The sequence below is a fragment of the Musca autumnalis genome, unplaced genomic scaffold (genome assembly GCF_047663935.1).
Source record: "Musca autumnalis isolate F117 unplaced genomic scaffold, ASM4766393v1 scaffold_5, whole genome shotgun sequence".
Lineage (NCBI taxonomy): Eukaryota > Metazoa > Arthropoda > Insecta > Diptera > Muscidae > Musca > Musca autumnalis.
Genome location: NW_027412088.1, coordinates 100561138 through 100582916, shown reverse-complemented (window position 1 = coordinate 100582916; position 21779 = coordinate 100561138).

Sequence of the window (21779 nt, the reverse complement as noted above, 5' to 3'; positions counted from 1 at the left end):
CTCCTTAAAAATGTGATCGTAAATCCAAATGTTCTACAAAATTGTTCGCCATAAAATTTTACTATAGGTCTCAGAATACACCAAATCTGGAACTCTTATCTAATCGCCAGGAATCTCTAAAAACGAAAAACCCGTTTTAGGGTTAAAGTCGGACTTTATCTGAGTTTATTCAAAATTGTCCCACAAAACATAATTTTAGGGAGATGATGTCAGAGACAAAAATATTCTTCATCAAATTTCACTATGGGTCACCAAAGAAATGAAATGTCTATTTACATTTTATAGCATGAAAATTTCAGTATCAATTTTGCTGAAAAAACATGAAAATATTTCCCAATTTTTTTGATGAAAAATGTTTCCTTCTTTTTTCGAGTTGATACATGGAAGTAATATAAAACTTGGTTATAGGTGAAAAGTGTCAAAGGATGAAAAATTCTACACAAAATTTCACTATGAGTTTCAAAATAAACCATATATCTATGTATACTAAAAAATTAGATTACAAATTTATATATATTAGGATGAAATTATATGTTTTAATTTTGGACTGTTAATTTTACATAATTCCATACTGGATCCAAAATCCTTTACTTTTTGGGAATATTGTTAAAGAAAGAAATGTTCCAAAAGAAATTTCATTGTGAGTCTCTGAATAAAAGAAATCTGTAACCATAACGTATAACATTCTTAGCAGCCCTTGTTTTTGGTGTAGGGTTTAGGGCCGTATTTTACAATATTTAACCAGATTGTCGTTGTGATTAAAAAATATAAATATCTTATTGATGATTTTTCGTTATAAATTCATACAGAAGATGTTGTGTGTTCAATTTAAATAGCTTTAAAAACATTTGTGGTAAATATATATTTGAAAAATATAGAAAACTCAGATCGGACCTGACAAAATTGCGTATTTTTAATACTTTTAACTTAAATTACGTATTTAGGATAAACCATTGGTTACTTATATTGTATGTGAAAATACATTAAAGGTCTACGGCTATGGTCCAGTGAAAATATAGGTGTCATATGGGCTCTCACATGTACAATTTGGTGTGGTCCAAAAAACTACAATGATGGGACTCACTCCTACTTTGGTGGTTATGGTTACAGATTTCTTTTATTCAGAGACTCACAATGAAAATTTTTTTTGGAACATTTCTTTCTTTAACGATATTCCCAAAAAGTAAAGGATTTCGCTAGATTTTGATCCAGTATGGAATTATGTAAAATTAACAGTCCAAAATTAAAACATATAATTTCATCCTAATATATATAAATTTGTAATCTAATTTTTTAAGGAAATAGTATACATAGATATATGGTTTATTTTGAAACTCATAGTGAAATTTTGTGTAGAATTTTTCATCCTTTGACACTTTTCACCTATAACCAAGTTTTATATTATGTATCCACTCGAAAAAAGAAGGAAACATTTTTCATCAAAAAAATTGGGAAATATTTTCATGTTTTTTCAGCAAAATTGATACTGAAATTTTCATGCTATACGAGGGCAGTTCGGAAACTTCTTAGCCTAGCACAAAAAGCGCGGTATAAACAGAAAAAAGTTAAGTGTTTTGGAAACTTCCATTTCTGTTATGAACACATGTTAAATTTTGTTTCGATCTGGCAACTCCATCATATAGAAACAGGTGTTCAAAAAAGACACATTTGCAATTTTTTTACAATGGAAAAATTAGAAATGCGTGCTGCCATTAAATATTTGCATAAAAAGGTTTATCGGGACAAGAAATTCATAATGATATGGTGAATGTGTTAGGTGAAAGTGCTCCTTCATATGCAACAGTAAAAAATTGGGTTGCTGAATTTAAACGTGGTCGTACAAGCATTGAAGATGAACCACGTAGTGGACGTCCAAAAACAGCAACAACAACAGAAATTGTAGCCAAAGTGCATGATATGGTATTAAATGATCGACGAGTAAAAGTGCGTGAAAGTGCTTATATCATGGGCATCTCAAATGATCGAGTCCATTTAATTTTGCATGAAGAACTACAGATGAAAAAGCTTTCTGCAAGATGGGTGCCGCATTTGTTAACAGTCGATCAAAAACGCATAAGAATGAACATTTCTCAAGCTTGATTGGATCGTTTTAAGCGAAATAAAATGGATTTTAAGCGTCGTTTCATAACTGTTGATGAGACATGGATCCACCACTATACTCCAGAGACAAAAGAACAATCCAAACAATGGACTGAAGCTGGAAGAAGTGCCCCAAAGAAGGCAAAAACAATTCAATCGGCTGGTAAGGTTATGGCAACGGTTTTTTGGGACTTCAAAGGTATTTTATTGATTGACTATCTGCAAAAGTGTAAAACAATAAATTCAGAGTACTATTGCAAACTTTTGGATCAATTAAATGTACAAATTCGAGAAAAACGTCCTGGCTTACAACACAAAAAAATAATTTTTCATCAAGACAACGCACCAGCGCACAAGAGTGTTTTAACAATGGCTAAAATCAACGAATTAAAGTACGAGTTGCTTGACCACCCACCTTATTCTTGTGATTAAGCTCCCAGTGACTTTTACTTGTTCCCAAATCTAAAAAAATTCCTTGCTGGTAAGCGTTTTACCTCAAATGAAGATGCAATTACAGTTGTAAACCACTATTTTGAAGACCATGAGGAAAACTATTTTAATCAAGGGATAGAATTGCTAGAAAAGCGTTGGACTAAGTGTATTGAAGTTTCAAGAGATTACATTGAAAAATAAAAATATTTTTGAAAAACCAAAGACATAAAGTAATAAAGACCTGACAAAATGCATGCAACAAAAAAATGTTTACGAAACTTTGTATAGAAACATTACCCTTAACAGGTTGCAGTTAATTCAAAATCGCAAACAAGGAGGAACATTTCATGTAATGGTATCAGAAACGAAATTTAAGAATTCAAGGATCTATTCAAGAATAATTCCATGTCAATTGGATCGGTAAATTCGGTTAAATACGTAAAAATGTACAAAAGAAAAAAATGTTATATCACCATATCGTAACATAACATTATGTTAAATTCAAAAGCCATTCACTGAAGAATGATAGCAAAAGAAATGTCTTATCTTGTTGTATTTATGTCTTTGGAAAAACAAACTATTCTCTTTCATTGATAGGCTAAGAAGTTTCCGAACCGCCCTCGTAAAATGTAAATAGACATTTCATTTCTTTGGTGACCCATAGTGAAATTTGATGAAGAATATTTTTGTCTCTGACATCATCTCCCTAAAATTATGTTTTGTGGGACAATTTTGAATAAACTCAGATGAAGTCCGACTTTAACCCTAAAACGGGTTTTTCATTTTTAGAGATTCCTGGCGATTAGACAAGAGTTCCAGATTTGGTGTATTCTGAGACCTATAGTAAAATTTTATGGCGAACAATTTTGTAGAATATTTGGATTTGATACGATCACATTTTTAAGGAGTTTTTGGAAGATTTTCAAAAAAGGACAAAAAAGACCCCTTTGATGAACCGCATCTTCTTCTTCTTTATTTGCGGATCCGTTATTCGGATATAAGCGATCATACAATACTATATGTATTACAAATTAATATATTTTAATGTTTTATGTTATGAAATTATTGACAGCTCTCGATTCTTCGCAGCATATATTAGATTCGTTTCATCCCAGTATCCTGTCCATTCTTGGATGTTCCTTAACCAGTACGTCTCTCTTCTGCCTCTTGTTCTGTGTCCTTCTATATTACATTTAATAATGGCTTGTATAAATTTATATTTATGGTTCCTCATCAGGTGCCCCAGGTATGCGATTTTCCTTGATTTTGCGGTGCGTAAAAGTTGCCTATCGAGGTTCATTCGTCTTAGAATTTCTTGATTCGTAATATGCGATGTATAGGGTATCTTCAGTATTCTTCGGTATACCCACATTTCAAATGCTTCAATTTTTTTCTCATCTGCACTTTTTAGGGTCCAGGTTTCTACTGCATATAGTAGTATAGACCAAATGTAGCATTTGACAAATCTTGCCTTCGTTTTGAGACCAATTTCATGGTTTGTAAGTGTTTTTTTGTATTTAAAAAAGGCATTTCTGGCCATCTCCACTCGACGCTTAATTTCGTTTGATGTGTTCCATTGGTCGTTAATTAAAACGCCGAGGTATGTAAAAGATTTTACGCGTTCGATGTTTTCGTTTTTGATATTTAGTGACGTTTCACAACTGACATATTTTCGACTTACAATCATATATTTTGTCTTCTTTATATTTATTTTGAGGCCATATGATTCGCTTACGTACGTGAGTTTGTCTAAGAGTTGTTGCAGCCCAGATATACTGCTAGCAATAATTGTGGAATCATCAGCATAGCGTATATTATTTATAATTTTACCCTGAACTCTTATTCCAATTCGTTCTCCTTCAATTGACTCATTAAATATCTTTTGGGAGTATATATTAAAAAGAAGCGGCGATAGTATGCATCCTTGCCTGACTCCTTTTGATATGGGAATTTCGTCAGTCAGATCACCATTTATTTCAATTCTTGCAGTTTGGTTCCAATATAAATTGCGTATGCATCTAATTTCTTTTTCTTGTATTCCAATTTCCCTTAGTATATTTATCAATTTGTCGTGTTGGACGTTATCGAATGCCTTTTCATAATCAATGAAACATATATAAACATCTTTTTGAACTTCGCGGCATTTCTGTACCAGTACTTGGATGGATAATATGGCTTCTCTGGTGCCCATACCCTCCTTGAAGCCGAACTGGGACTCTCCCATAGCACTTTCGCATTTCGTGTAAATTCGTTTGTGGATTATTCTCAAAAAAATTTTTAATATGTGGCACATAAGGCTAATAAGCCTGTAGTCACAACACTTTTTTGCATTAGATTTCTTTGGTATCGCAATAAAAGTTGATTTCAGCCATTCGTTTGGATATTGGCCAGTATCATACACATGATTGAAAAGTCTTACAATGAGTGAGATGTTATCACCATCTATTAATTTTAAGACTTCAGAAGGAATTTCGTCGGGTCCGGTTGATTTCCTATCTTTTAGTGATTGAATTGCATATTCTACTTCGGATTTGGTAATTGGGTTTCCCGTTAAAGATGTATTTATGTTGTTATCATATCTTGACCGTTGGTCGTCAGTGAATAATTGTTCAATATAGTTTTTCCATCGTTTCTTTATGTGTAATGGCTCAAAGATTGGTCGATTGTTGTCATCCATTAGTACTGATGGTGATGCTCTCTTATACACTCCTGCGGATTCTTTTAGTTTTTTATGAAGATTGTAATCATCGTGAATATTTTGTAGATGTTCAATTTCTCTACACTTTTCATTCAATAGAGCATTTTTTGCAGCACGCGTAGCGGTGCGGATTTCCTTGTTGATTTCCCAGTAACGTTCATAGTCAACATTCCTATATTTGCTTCGTTCCACACGAAGTTCCATAATTTCATTATGAACCGCATAAGGTTTAAAATTTGTATCAAAAATATTCCCCATACCCTCCTGAGTAAAGTTGCCAAAGACACTATATACCTGAAATGCAAGGATTCCAAGATATCTTAATTCGAATATTTCGAAGAAATTAAAAATGGGCGGAACTTGCCCCGCCTATTTTGGTTACTTTCCGACGTAAACTTTAAAAACGCCGATACACGTGTCTCATATTTTTAGCTCTACTTTCATAATCTACTCGATTTTCCTTGTCATTTTTTTTTGTTGTCGCACAGTGTTATTAGTTTTCGAGCTAGAGACGGTTTTGTAGACGGTCATTTGCTTCAAAACTTCTTATATTTGTCTCTTTCAAATGAAAAAAAAATAATACTTAAAAGTTACGTAGTTTTCTCGGAAAAAAATCATGAAAAACTGTTTCAGTACTGCAAGAATCTACTAATTACAGTGTTTTATTTTTACTATTTATTTCGATAACATAAAGAAAAAAATGTTATCGTAGTAAAAAATAGTACCTTCTTGCAGGTTCTGGAACAGAGCATGAGCTTTACAACTGGGGGTCTCCTTTAAAGGCTAAGCACACTAAAATAATGGCTTACATCCAGTTTGAAACTTGGTCATGAATCTATATACAGTTAGGGACACAAGTTTACATACAGCCCATAAATATCGGGTTTTGGGGTAGGATATGATTTTTATGAAATTCCTTGTATACGGTTTTGTTTATTCTCAATAACAAACAATATTTAATGCAACAAAAGTTTATTCCATAATACAAATAACGGTAAATTTTATAAAATCCAAAAAATGATGGTGGCAAAAGTTTACATAGGTATACCCCAAGAAAATATGTGTATTACTGTACAATTGATGGAATTAGCAGCAAAATTTGTACATTTTATTGTTTAGCGAATGTCTCTGGGTCTGAGATATACTTTAGAGAAAAAAATAATTTTTGAGGGGTGTATGTAAACTTTTGTCCCTAACTGTATATAAAATAGAAAAATGTTTGTACGTTTGTTTGTGCCTTACAGACTCAAAAACGACTGAACAGATCTTCCTGAAAATTTCATCGCCTGATATTAAAATAGGTCATATTAATTTTTGAAATTCCGCGTTGATCTGGAGATATAGCATCAGAATCGGAGGTACCTCCAAAAATGTAGATTTTGTATAGAATGATAACAGATACATACATGCTCTGTTCCAGAACCTACAAGAAGCTACTAATTTTTACTTCGATGACATTTTTTCCTTTGCGTTATCGGGAAAAATAGTAAAAATTAGTAGTTCTTGAACAGACCAATAGTCTCCAAATTTGGGACGTAAGTATACGTCATGTCTTACAAAATAAGCTTACAAAATAAGCTCAAGGTGAGCACTTTTTCCCTTTGAGCTACTAATATCAAATATCTTTTTTTTCTCCCCTTCGAGCTGCTAATACCACATATCATATATTTTAACCACTATAATAGGGATACTCAGTAAAATGCAATAATCGGTTTTTCGATTATACGGTTTTCGTAAAAAACTTAAAACTCGATTTTCGGTTAGTCGATTATTTGAGAGTGTACTAAAAGTCGAGTTTCGATTATTCGTTAACCGCGGAAAACCGATCATAATCGACCATTTTCGTTGATGCAATCTGTGATGTACATATGTACAAAAAAGTACCGTCCATTACGCGGTTTTAGCTCACCCAATAGTCAACTACGACTAATAGTCGTCCGCGATTAATAGTCGACTACGAATAATAATAGACTACGACTAATGGTCGACTGCGAATAATAGTTGACTCCGACTTTCGATTAAGAATAATCGGTTATACGGTTTTCGCACAGTCAATAGTCGACTACGATTTCTAGAGATTTTACGGCTAATAACCGATTAATCGATTACGATTACGTATCCCTACACTATAATAGGCCATTTAGATATGACATCATTAGGGCATTATCAGGTTTTATTCGCTAAATCCGGTCAAAATCTACCAGGAAGTACAAACTACAAAAATTAATATTTTTGCTTTATTATCGGATTGAGAATTTTCACATATATGATTCATCAGCATGTATGAGTCATAAGCTGATAATCACATGGGGAAGGTCCCCTTACGAATGCAAATAATAAATATAGTATATAAAAGTTACTATTTGTATTTATATCGTATTTTTAATCATTCAATGGTGTTAGACGTCCTCCTGTGGCAATTTTTAGAAAAATATACATTAGACAGAAGTATCCCATATAAGACACCAATATTAAATATTAAATTTCAGTTTCATTATTTAAGTGGAAAACTTGAAAGTAAATACAAGACATCATTATAGTGCCCACATTTTTATAGCATACTTAATCTTAGTCGGGGTTGCGAAGCATACCGGGTTCAGCTAGTTGCTTATAACACTGTGACACAAAATGGAACTCAAAGTCTGGGGGGTGGAAAATTTCTTTTGAATATGAAAGCCCTTGATGAGTATACTAGGAACCCAAAAGGAAATTTTCGCCATAGGTCAAGTTTCTGAGATATCGCGCGATGAAGTTTTTGATTTTTTCCCTATAATACTTGGGAAAATAGCTCCATATCTCTGTTTGGCGTTGTTGTAGCTTCGTTTTGTGGTGACATGTCTTCAGTGAAATCGATTGGCGAATCTTTTTGTAGAACATTGCATTCTTCTAACTCAATGTCTTTCATGTCCTTTTCGTCCTTTATTTCTTGAACCGTAGTGAAAGTACCACAAGATGAGATTTTTCAGCATCCAAATATTCTACAAAAATTTTGCTCAGAAGATTTTAGGTACGGTTCCCTTTGACAACTAATCGATTTTGTCCCGTTTTCATTGTCCTTTTTGACATTTAATCGGGTTTGGTTCAGAAATAAACTATGTTTTGTTTTTCTGTATATTCGTCATTGGGTATTTATTGGTATGTACACATAACTATTGGTTATTGCTTATGTAGACATCTGGGGGGCTTCTGAAATTTTTACCACAAATAGCTCTTGAAAAGACGAACACGTTAATAACAAATTTTCTTGGAGGATAGATCCGGTTATCTCAATTTTGGAACCGGATATTCCGACATTAAAACCGATTTTTGAACCGGTTTTAAGTAACCGATTAAACTAATATGTATACCGTTAAAAAGGTTATAGAGTTGTCAATCAAATTAAATTAATTCGCTTCTGAAAACTTTGTTAGTTGCAATTCTAGAACAAAAAACCCGTTTTCTTAAACCGCTTTTAAGGAAAAATATCAATACGAGCAAATATGGAGATCAAAGGCTGGGGGGCGAACAATTCTTTTTGGCGATGAAAGTCGATGAAGGAAATATTACGAACCCGGAAGGGCAGTTATGCCGTAGGTCAAACTTCTGAGTTATGGCGCGATCTCCATATTTGCGCGTATTGATATTTTTCCTTAAAAGCGGTTTAAGAAAACGGGTTTTTTGTTCTAGAATTGCAACTAACAAAGTTTTCAGAAGCGAATTAATTTAATTTGATTGACAACTCTATAACCTTTTTAACGGTATACATATTAGTTTAATCGGTTACTTAAAACCGGTTCAAAAATCGGTTTTAATGTCGGAATATCCGGTTCCAAAATTGAGATAACCGGATCTATCCTCCAAGAAAATTTGTTATTAACGTGTTCATCTTTTCAAGAGCTATTTGTGGTAAAAATTTCAGAAGCCCCCCAGATGTCTACATAAGCAATAACCAATAGTTATGTGTACATACCAATAAATACCCAATGACGAATATACAGAAAAACAAAACATAGTTTATTTCTGAACCAAACCCGATTAAATGTCAAAAAGGACAATGAAAACGGGACAAAATCGATTAGTTGTCAAAGGGAACCGTACCTAAAATCTTCTGAGCAACATTTTTGTAGAATATTTGGATGCTGAAAAATCTCATCTTGTGGTACTTTCACTACGGTTCAAGAAATAAAGGACGAAAAGGACATGAAAGACATTGAGTTAGAAGAATGCAATGTTCTACAAAAAGATTCGCCAATCGATTTCACTGAAGACATGTCACCACAAAACGAAGCTACAACAACGCCAAACAGAGATATGGAGCTATTTTCCCAAGTATTATAGGGAAAAAATCAAAAACTTCATCGCGCGATATCTCAGAAACTTGACCTATGGCGAAAATTTCCTTTTGGGTTCCTAGTATACTCATCAAGGGCTTTCATCTCCAAAAGAAATTTTCCACCCCCCAAAAATGCTGCTGCACAGTGTAATTTTTATCGAATGTAGTCCTTATGATTTCTATTGCCCCATCATTTTCACATATTTTGAAAGCTCAAAGATTTTCTCATGGAAGAATTCCATCCAGAATATACTCGTACAAAAAACCGTAAAACCGACTAGAACTTTCTAAAGGCCTACGTACATAAGCTGCCTCGCCTGGTTTCCTTGCTTGCATCTGATAAAAGAATAAAAAAGAAAAGGGCAACCCAGTTCGAAATTTTCTCGGCCTCCTTTATTCTTTTATTTTTATTATGTCAAAAATGAAGCAGAAACGCAAGGCAACCAGGCAAAGCAGCTTATGTACCCAGGCCTTAATATGCCATTTAGATATGACACCATTAGCCGGATTTAGCCCATTATCAGGTTTTATTTGCTAAATCCATCAAAAATCTACCAGATTTCCCATACAAAAATAAATCCTCCTATTGAGTGGATTTGTTTTAAATCTGGCATAAATCCTCGTATACAACTCTGTTTTTTGCAACATGTTGCTAGAAAAAACAAAAAGTTGCAAGCTGGCACAAGAAACAAGGTAGATGCATCTGCGAATTTATACACTAAAAATAATTTAAAATATAAAAATTTGTAAACACGGCGGAAAAATTAAATTTGATTTTGATGTACAAAGTTGATTTTAATCAACCAAGACTAATATTTATAATGTATAAACGATAAAATAATTCGTTTATTTATTTTAGATGGGCAAACTGCGATAAAATAATTCTCTTTTGCTAGCATTAGTAGCATAATGTGCTAACATTTTAAGTATTAAACAATAAATTTGTAATTTGACGTATGTTTTTTAGACGAATTAAATTTACACAAAATTCTTTTGACGTTTCAAATTCTTTCAGATGGGCTGATGCATCTACCTTGGTAAATGTGCTATGAACAAGAATCAGCTGACTGCCATTTAAATCCTCCAAAATGTATATCTAAATGCAATGAGATTTGTACTGGATTTATTAAATCCAGTCGAGGATTTATGGCTAGTCTAAATGAGCTATAACTCTTATTTTGTTGCTATTTTTCAATGTCAGATTCGGCAGATATGCATTCAATAATAGGTGTGTCTTTTTACTTTCTAAATGTTGCTGAAACATATTTTTCAGCAACTTTTCCTTTATACAACTGTCAAAGTCTGCAACATTAGTAATAATAGCTGTGTCTTTTTACGTGATGATTAGTAATAATTATTACTAATGTTGCAGATTTTGACAGTTGTATAAAGGAAAAGTTGCTGAAACATTTTTTTCAGCAACTTTTCCTTTATACAGCTGTCAAAATTCGAAACATTTGTAATAATTATTACAAACAAAGACATAGGGTAATAAAGACCAGACAAAATGCATGCAACAAAAAAATGTTTACGAAACTATGTATAGAAACATTACCCTTAACATGTTGCAGTTAATTCAAAATCGCAATCAAGGAGGAACATTTCATGTAATGGTATCAGAAACGAAATTTATGAATTCGAGGATCTATTCAAGAATAATTCCATGTCAATTGGATCGGTAAATTCGGTTAAATACATAAAAATGTATAAAAGATAAAAATGTTATTTCACCATATCGTAACATAACATTATGTTAAATTCAAAATCCATTCACTGAAGAATGATAGCAAAATAATGTCTTATCTTGTTGTATTTATGTCTTTGTTACAAATTATCGAGTACGCAGACAGGCATATTATATTCGAATGAATGCCCTTTCCAAAGAATATATAGGGAAAACTAACAGATTAGCCTATATAGGCCAATATTTAGGAAAAAGTTAAAATTTTGTGCATATCTTATTAATTTTTAATGGTATAGGAATTCACTCTCGGAGTCGGAGTCGTGAAAAAACTGGTCTGGAGTCGGAGTCGAGCCGAAAATACCTCGACTCCGAAACCCTGAAAAAGTCTCTCTCAACTTCCACTCTTTTTCCTGGTCAATTTTGTTATCGAACAGCATTCAGTAACAATTTGTTCGAATGTGTGCAAATTTTTGGGATATCGTACAGACCTATTATCAGCCCATTCACTATCTGTATCCTCATTTTTTTAGGTAGGACGATATTCAGACAGTATAGCATTCTTGAAGAAAAGTTTAACTTGGAATTCGGGGACAAAAAGTTGTACAAGGCGGTGTCATTTGGCCTCACTGCTCTTCAACGTCTATTTTTCAAAATTACCTGCTCCTCCAGATGGTATAAAACTAATCACGTACTCTCATGATTGTATTATCCTAGCCACTGTTGTCGACATTGGTACACTCGAGGCCTAAATCAACAGCTAAATAGCCACAGTCCCCACATTCTTTCACGGAAGAACGACTAAGGAGGTGAAACAGCAAGATCATGATGGGAGATGGAACAATTCCAACTGACGTAAAATACTTAGAGTACTTTCGAAGCCGGTTGATATTCTCCAAGCATGCATTAGTCCTGATGTAGAAAGTCCAGAAATGCAACAAGATGCTCAAAGCCAACTCGGGTACCATTCGAGGTAAAAAGGAGAAGATGCAATTAGCTACCTGTAAAGCAATAAGCCGATCAGTCTTTAATTACGATGCACCCGTATGGTCTTTATTCATTAGCGACATGCAATGGATAGGCTAATGACCTATGAACCGCAACCGGATGTTTCCAGACTCTGCAGAGCCAACCTAATTCTAGTTGGTTCACCATTCTGGTTGCCCAGTTCGACCCTCAAACCAATGTCCGATAACATTTATGTATAGCTTTGTTCCTTTACTTTTTTAATGGTAAAAGAGAAAACTGTCAAAATTGTTCTCGCATGAACAGTTTTACCAGAAAAGTAATGGGGTTTCTACACGGTATGTTTTTTACATATTCATGCATAGCAACTATCACTTTTTTTGCCCATGTAATTCCTTCTGCACGGCAAAATTTTATTTTTCATTCGTTTTCTGTTGTTTTCTTTATTTATAGCGCTTACAAACAAAACAGCTGTTTACCTTTGGTTGTACAGACGACAATAGAGCGCGTTCTATTCGAAAAATATACATATGTATGCACATAACACTTTGATGCATTGAAATTTCTGTATGGTTCACACCATGTGTACAAAATTCAGATTTGTAAAAAGTGACAGTTGGTATGCAAAAAACATACCGTGTAGAAACGCCATAAAGGAACGAAAAAATGGTAGATCTGGGGTATGATACAATAAGAAGGTGGCATTATCAGCCCAGCTCAAGCCTAGCTGATGGTAATATAATGTGTCAATTGCATTGAATTTATGTCAAATTTTGACATCTATGTTACCAAAAAGTGCAGTTGCTGCTACCTTCTTATTGTATCATGATCTGGGGCTGTATTCTTGTTCTATGAAAATTTGAAATGAAAAATATTTCCTTTATATATATTTTTTTTTTCATTTGACAGTTTTTTTCCTTTATAAAAGTTTTCATTTCACAGTCTGGTAGCAATGTCAAAAAGAAACATGAAAATTCAAATTTCTTCTATTATTTCACAGTTTTTATTTGTGTTTTGCCAGCGTTCGCCTTTTTCTTCTGTTTTTGTTCATTCTTTATTGTTAAATAATCGCCAAACAAATGTCGAAAAATCAGATCTACCTTTTTTACCTGAAGAAATTTGTCTGGTTGCCTGTGGAATTGCTTCCAGTTTTACCACTTTTTGGGGTTAAGGAACGCTTTGCAGGTAAGTTAAAGAACACAACTTATGTATGTCTCCATCTTATCGAAATAACGTAATTTTTCCTACCTCTTGGCATTGGAATGGAACCCACAAGGAAGCAAACGCCCTGGCCGCCCAAAAATTACATGGCGCAGAACCATACTCAATGAGCTGAAGAAAGCAAACAAAACTTTAGATTGAATTTATATCAAATTTTGACATCTTATGTTACCAGAAAGGGCAGTTGCTGCTACCTTCTTATTGTATCATGATCTGGGGCTGTATTCTTGTCATGGCAGAACTACCAGGTAGTGGTATCACACCAGCTGATCGAATATGAAAAGTCAAATCCCTTCATAAAAAAAGATTTTTGTTGTAATTTCCCCAACAACATAAAGAAAGTTTTGACATAACATATTCAAATTTTTACGATGCCACTACCTGGGTAATTGTGCCATGATTCTTGTTCTATGAACATTTGAAATGAAAAATATTTCCTTTATAATTTTTTTCATTTGACAATTTTTTTCCTTTATAAAAGTTTTCATTTCACAGTCTGGTAGCAATGTCAAAAAGAAACATGAAAATTCAAATTTCTTCTATTATTTCACAGTTTTTAATTTTGTTTTGTCAGCGTTCGCCTTTTTCTTCTGTTTTTGTTCATTTTTTCTTCATTGTGAAATAATCGCCAAACAAATGTCGAAAAATCAGTTATACCTTTGTTTACCTGAAGAAATTTGTCTGGTTGTCTGTGGAATCGCTTCCAGTTTTACCACTTTTTGGGGTTAAGGAACGCTTTCAAGGTAAGTAAAAGAACACAACTTATGTATGTCTCCATCCTATCGAAATAACGTAATTTTTCCTACCTCTTGGCATTGGAATGGAACCCACAAGGAAGCAAACGCCCTGGCCGCCCAAAAATTACATGGCGCAGAACCATACTCAATGAGCTGAAGAAAGCAAACAAAACTTTAGATTGAATTTATATCAAATTTTGACATCTTATGTTACCAGAAAGGGCAGTTGCTGCTACCTTCTTATTGTATCATGATCTGGGGCTGTATTCTTGTCATGGCAGAACTACCAGGTAGTGGTATCACACCAGCTGATCGAATATGAAAAGTCAAATCCCTTCATAAAAAAAGATTTTTGTTGTAATTTCCCCAACAACATAAAGAAAGTTTTGACATAACATATTCAAATTTTTACGATGCCACTACCTGGGTAATTGTGCCATGATTCTTGTTCTATGAACATTTGAAATGAAAAATATTTCCTTTATAATTTTTTTCATTTGACAATTTTTTTCCTTTATAAAAGTTTTCATTTCACAGTCTGGTAGCAATGTCAAAAAGAAACATGAAAATTCAAATTTCTTCTATTATTTCACAGTTTTTAATTTTGTTTTGTCAGCGTTCGCCTTTTTCTTCTGTTTTTGTTCATTTTTTCTTCATTGTGAAATAATCGCCAAACAAATGTCGAAAAATCAGTTATACCTTTGTTTACCTGAAGAAATTTGTCTGGTTGTCTGTGGAATCGCTTCCAGTTTTACCACTTTTTGGGGTTAAGGAACGCTTTCAAGGTAAGTAAAAGAACACAACTTATGTATGTCTCCATCTTATCGAAATTACGTAATTTTTCCTACCTCCTGGCATTGGCATGGAACCCACAAGGAAGCAAACGCCCTGGCCGTCCAAAAATTACATGGCGCAGAACCATACTCAATGAGCTGAAGAAAGCAAACAAAACTTTAGATTATATCAAAATATTATGTAACGATATAATAAGTTGGAACAATCTTGTAGAAGCGCTATGTTCCGAAGTGGAATAATAAAGGAAGAAAAAAAACCATCAGTCCTAAATCAACATAATCTTCACAATGGCACACAAACCCATTGGTACATAAGAAGCCTCACCACCTGGCTTTATTGCCTTGAATAAAAAAGGCCGAGCCAATTTCGAACTAGGTTGCCCATTTCCCCTTTATTCTTTAGGGGTTATTCTGCAGAAAAATTCCCTGTGAGTTTTGTCTTTCCGCCGTTTCAACTTAAGGGGAAGAGTGAATGAGGTATTTACGTTTATAATAATCCCCTTTTATTTTTATTATGTCAGAAATTAAACAAGGTAAGTCAGGCGGCGAGGCCTCTTATGTACAGAGGCCTTCAGGACCGATTTAGGACAGCTTTGACACTGCATCAGGTCGGACAAAGTCAGTACAAATCGAAGTCAAGTCTATCAACAATTTGAGTTATTGCCCCTGATAAAGACCACTATTACGACCGCGGTCAATACTGCCACCTGGTGCAATAGACATAAATATAGGCGGGGACGACTGCTCCACACCGACTCAGGACGCCTTAAGTGACTCCATTAATACGCGGAGCAGGGAATTGCTCAATCTTCTTAGGAAAAGTGCGTATCTAGATCTGAGTCGGGAGAGTTCTCCCATGGGCAACTGGGAAGATATCTCTCTACGATGATGAGGTATCCACCTCATCCGACCCTTCCCAGACAGTACGCCTTGGTAGATGAGGCTATCGGTGAAGATATGGATTATTCTCTCACATCAAGAAAGGAAGTCGAGAAGCGTTCGCTTCCTGTCAGACGGATTTCCCTCCCTCGCCCGAAGAAAGCCACCAGTCTAAAGACTGCTTTAACAACACCGGAGCCAGTCAAATCCATAAAACCGGGAGTCTCAAGCTGCCCGGATCCCTGTAGTCGGAGAAACCGAAGGGGTAGTGTTTTTGTTGTTGCGGTAACAGTGTTTTTTTACATATATATTTTTATACCCTCCACCATAGTATGAAGGGTATATTAAGTTTGTTTTTCCGTTTGTAACGCATTGAAATACTCATTTGCGACACTATAAAGTATTAGTGTTGGGCAATCTCGTTCATTGAGCTGATCGATCTTTTTCATTCCGTTCACCAAAAAGATCCGGGTCATTTACTTCGTTCGTTGGCTCTTTTTCGTTCAACAATACATTTGACTGTATTATTTTCTTTTGAAGTCGTTCGTTCTCTGCTGCATACGACTCCGTCGTTCTTTTCACCGAATCGTTCTTTTGATAATGTTCGTTTACGAATGACACAACTGTTGTGTTACTTGCTTGTTTGTGTGCTAATGGGGGTGGTTTTGTTTCTGAACGTAGTGGTGGTGGTTTTGATATGAAAGAACCAGATGAACGAATGATGCAAAAGAAAGAAATGACCGAGATGTGCTACTGAATGAGGTGAGTTACTGAGCGAGAGTAGATCTCTGAATCATTGTTTGTTTTGTGTGGAAATTTGTGCTGCTTGGGCTAACGCAGCGTTTGTTTAGATTTTGACTGCAAATCCAATGCTGCTAATTTTGTAAGCAGCAATGACTCGTCCATCGGGGATCTAAATGAACGATATAAAAGAATGAGCTGGATACGGATCCGTTCGTTCTTTTCACGGAATCGTTCCTTTGAGCCGGTTCGTTCATGAACGACACAACTCTATAAAGTATATGTATTCTTGATCAGGGTAAAATTCTGAGTCGATCTGTGCATGTCCGTCCGTCCGTCCGTCTGTGGTAATCACTCTAGCATCCACAAAAATGGAGATAAAATGCTGAAATTTTGGGAAAATGCGTCTTTTGTTTGCAGGCAGGTCAAGTTCGATGATGGGCTATATCGGTCCACGTTTTGGTATAGCCCCCATATGACGGTACCCCCCGATTAACGGTATTTTATCGTTTTTAGCTACATTTTCAGACCGATTTAGCTATAATTTGACATTTAGGGTTCTTAAGTGTCAATAAACTTATACAACAAAAGTTGTGGACATAGGTCCACGTTTTGGTATAGCCCCCATATAACTGTACCCCCCGATTTACGGTATTTTGACGTTTTTAGCTACATTTTCAGACCGATTTATCTATAATTTGACATTTAGGGTTCTTAAGTGTCAATAAACTTATATAACAAAAGTTGTGGACATAGGTCCACGTTTTGGTATAGCCCCCATATAACGGTACCCCCGATTTACGGTATTTTGACGTTTTTAGCTACATTTTCAGACCGATGTAACTATAATTTGACATTTAGAACTCTTAAGCGTCACTAAACTCATATAACAAAACTTGTGGATATAGGTCCACGTTTTGGTATAGCCACCATATAACGGTACCCCCCGATTTGCGGTATTTTGACGTTTTTATCTACATTTTCAGACCCATTATAACAAAAGTTGTGGACATAGGTCCACGTTTTGGTATAGCCCCCATATAACGGTACCCCCGATTTACGGTATTTTGACGTTTTTAGCTACATTTTCAGACCGATTTAGCTAAAAATTGACATTTAGGGTTCTTAAGTGTCAATAAACTTATATAACAAAACTAGTGGACATAGGTCCATGTTTTGGAATAGCCCCCATATAACGTTACCGCCCGATTTCAGGTATTTTGACGATTTAAGTCACATTTCTAGACCGAATTAGCTATAACTTGATATTTAGGGTTCTTAGTGACCAAAAAACTTATATTCGAAAAAATTAAGAACATAGCCCCATTTAACGGTACCTCCCGATTTTCGGTATTTTGAGATTTTTACCTACAAGTTTTAACCGAATTAGCTGTAATTTTAAAATTTGACATTTGAAGTTCTTAGTGGTCACCACACCTCTCCACCAAAAATGTCTGAAATTTTTAGAAAAAGCGTCTTTTGTTTGCAGGCAGGTCAAGTTCGATGATGGGCTATATCGGTTCACGTTTTGGTATAGTCCCCATATAACGGTACCCCCGATTTACGGTATTTTGACGTTTTTAGCTATATTTTCAGACCGATGTTGCTATAATTTGACATTTAGGGTTCTTAAATGTCAATAAACTTATATAACAAAACTTGTGGACATAGGTCCACGTTTTGGTATAGCCCCCATATAACGGTGCCCCCCGATTTACTCTATTTTGACGTTTTTAACTAAATTTTCAGACCGATTAAGCTATAATTTGACATTTTGGGTTCTTAAGTGTAAATCTAATATATAAAAGGCAATGTGTGTATGTTAGTATGTTTGTTTGTTTGTATGTTCCGAATAGACTCAAAAACGGATGAATAGATTTTCTTGAAAATTTCAGATAATGTACTGGGAACACCGGTGGTGAAAATAGGCTATATATTTTTTTGAATGGTCGTCGCGGACGTGAAATATCGCGGTCATTCCAAATTATTCAAAAATGTAATATTTCGAATAATATACCTAATTTTAGTAAGCGTGACAACAAAACCGCTATAACACTGGCTTCAATATGTGGGATAACGCGGTCAACGCCATATTCTGGAATACTGTAAAATCCCGATAACTTGAGATGTCACTATATAGAAATTCCGAAAAATCGATTGGGAAATCTTATGAAATTTTATATGTGGAGTTTTTAGGTCAGAGAGTAGGTCGTAATCTATTTTTTTATCCCGCTAAGTGTAGTGGCGGCTGGTCCTCCCCACAACTTTTTTAGGAAAACCGCGAAATTCAAGATACGTTTTAATATATTGTTTACAAATTGTTTGCAATGCTATGGTACTTACAGTCTTGACCCTGAATGGTCGTCGCGGTCATCCCAACATTTTCAAAAATGTATTATTTCAATTAATTAGAACTGTCGTAAGCTGTTTTTATACGGCTAAGAGTAGTGACAGGTGGTGCTCCCCCACAATGTTTTTAAGAAAATCTGAAATCTTTGATATTTTTGAACGTATTGTTTACAGATTGTTTTCCCTGAATGATCGCGGTCATCACAAAGTTTTCAAAAATGTATTATTTCAATTAATATACATAATTTTAGTAAGCGTGACACAAAAATGATATAAACACTAGCTTGAACAAGTGGGATAGCTCGGTCGTGAGCTATTTTAATACGGCTAAGTGTAGTGACAGGAGGTTCTCCTTCAATTTTTTTTTTTAAATCTGAAGTCCATGATATTTTTGAACGTATTGTTTACAGATTGTTTGCAATACTACTGTAATTACTGTCTTGACCCTGAATGGTCTTCGCGGAAGTGAAATATCGCGAAAAGTGAAATAACGCGGTTTTCACAAAATTTGCAAACATTTATTATTTCAGATAATATACATAATTTTGTAAGCGTGCCTAAAAAACGCTATAAACGCTGAACACTAAACAATAAGTGGGATAGCGCGATCAACTCCACATTTTGGAATACAGTAAAATCCCTATAACTTGAGATGTCACAAGATCGAAATTCCAGAAAGATCGATTGGAAATCATCATTGGAATCAGAATACCGCGATCGTGTTCGATTTTTGAAAATATTATAATTACGGATAAAATCTCAAAATATGGGAAGTGAAACTTTATGAGCATTGATTTCAATCCTTGGAATAGCTAGATAAAGATACATTTTTTAAATACAGCAAAATCTCGATAATAACGACTACAATTTATAGAAGTAATTTTTTTATGAATTATATAAATGTTGCCATACATATCCCGAAGGAACATACATTTCGCTGACGGGTATTTTACCACTATTGCATATAGAGCGCGAAGAAAAAAGGCGTTACGTTCATTCTGGCTGAATGAGGTTAAATCCACCAAAAATAGCGAAAATCAAGCGCCACCATTCTATGGGAGCTATATCAAAACGAGGACGTGTATTGAAAATTCTCTGCAAGACTGTTTACGACCCCCAACAGTGGCTATATCTCTGAACTATTGAAAATCTGGAGGTACTGTTTTATGGGAGCTATATCAAAACGTGAACCTATAACTGTTACATACCGAGCGCAAATAAAAAGGCGTGTCTTTCGGTCGATCCGAATATTTATGCTCTCCTCTTTAAAATATATTAAAACCAGATTTCAGCCATTTCGGTGTGACAATGATGTTAAATCCTCAAAAATAGCGAAAATCAGCCGGTACGGTTCTATGGGAGCTATATCAAAACGTGGACCTATACTAACAATTCTCGGCAGTAATAATTACGACCCCAACCGAGACCAACAATCCAATATATAGCAATGTTAATTAATGCAATGTTAATATATAAATCAATGTTTTGACATAAATTCCATGTAATGGTATCCCCCAAATTTAAGATATAAAATCTCTTTTATTATACCCTTCACCGTAAATCGACAGTTTAAAGCACTTTGTGACCCACATATAATGGTCGGTATATGTGGGTCACAAAGTGCTTTCAACTGTCGATTTATGGTGAAGGGTATAATAAAAGAGATTTTATATCTTAAATTTGGGGGATACCATTACATGGAATTTATGTCAAAACATTGATTTATATTATGAAGTTTCTAGAGGGATGCCTAATTATGGGTGTATCAATACTGTATAGATAACTAAAGTTTACACGGAGAAGCCAAACAACGGGCCAGCAACGCGGACCGGGTCAGCTAGTCTAATATATAAAAGGCAATGTGTGTATGTTAGTATGTTTGTTTGTTTGTATGTTCCGAATAGACTCAAAAACGGATGAATAGATTTTCTTGAAAATTTCAGATAATGTACTGGGAACACCGGTGGTGAAAATAGGCTATATATTTTTTTGAATGGTCGTCGCGGACGTGAAATATCGCGGTCATTCCAAATTATTCAAAAATGTAATATTTCGAATAATATACCTAATTTTAGTAAGCGTGACAACAAAACCGCTATAACACTGGCTTCAATATGTGGGATAACGCGGTCAACGCCATATTCTGGAATACTGTAAAATCCCGATAACTTGAGATGTCACTATATAGAAATTCCGAAAAATCGATTGGGAAATCTTATGAAATTTTATATGTGGAGTTTTTAGGTCAGAGAGTAGGTCGTAATCTATTTTTTTATCCCGCTAAGTGTAGTGGCGGCTGGTCCTCCCCACAACTTTTTTAGGAAAACCGCGAAATTCAAGATACGTTTTAATATATTGTTTACAAATTGTTTGCAATGCTATGGTACTTACAGTCTTGACCCTGAATGGTCGTCGCGGTCATCCCAACATTTTCAAAAATGTATTATTTCAATTAATTAGAACTGTCGTAAGCTGTTTTTATACGGCTAAGAGTAGTGACAGGTGGTGCTCCCCCACAATGTTTTTAAGAAAATCTGAAATCTTTGATATTTTTGAACGTATTGTTTACAGATTGTTTTCCCTGAATGATCGCGGTCATCACAAAGTTTTCAAAAATGTATTATTTCAATTAATATACATAATTTTAGTAAGCGTGACACAAAAATGATATAAACACTAGCTTGAACAAGTGGGATAGCTCGGTCGTGAGCTATTTTAATACGGCTAAGTGTAGTGACAGGAGGTTCTCCTTCAATTTTTTTTTTTAAATCTGAAGTCCATGATATTTTTGAACGTATTGTTTACAGATTGTTTGCAATACTACTGTAATTACTGTCTTGACCCTGAATGGTCTTCGCGGAAGTGAAAT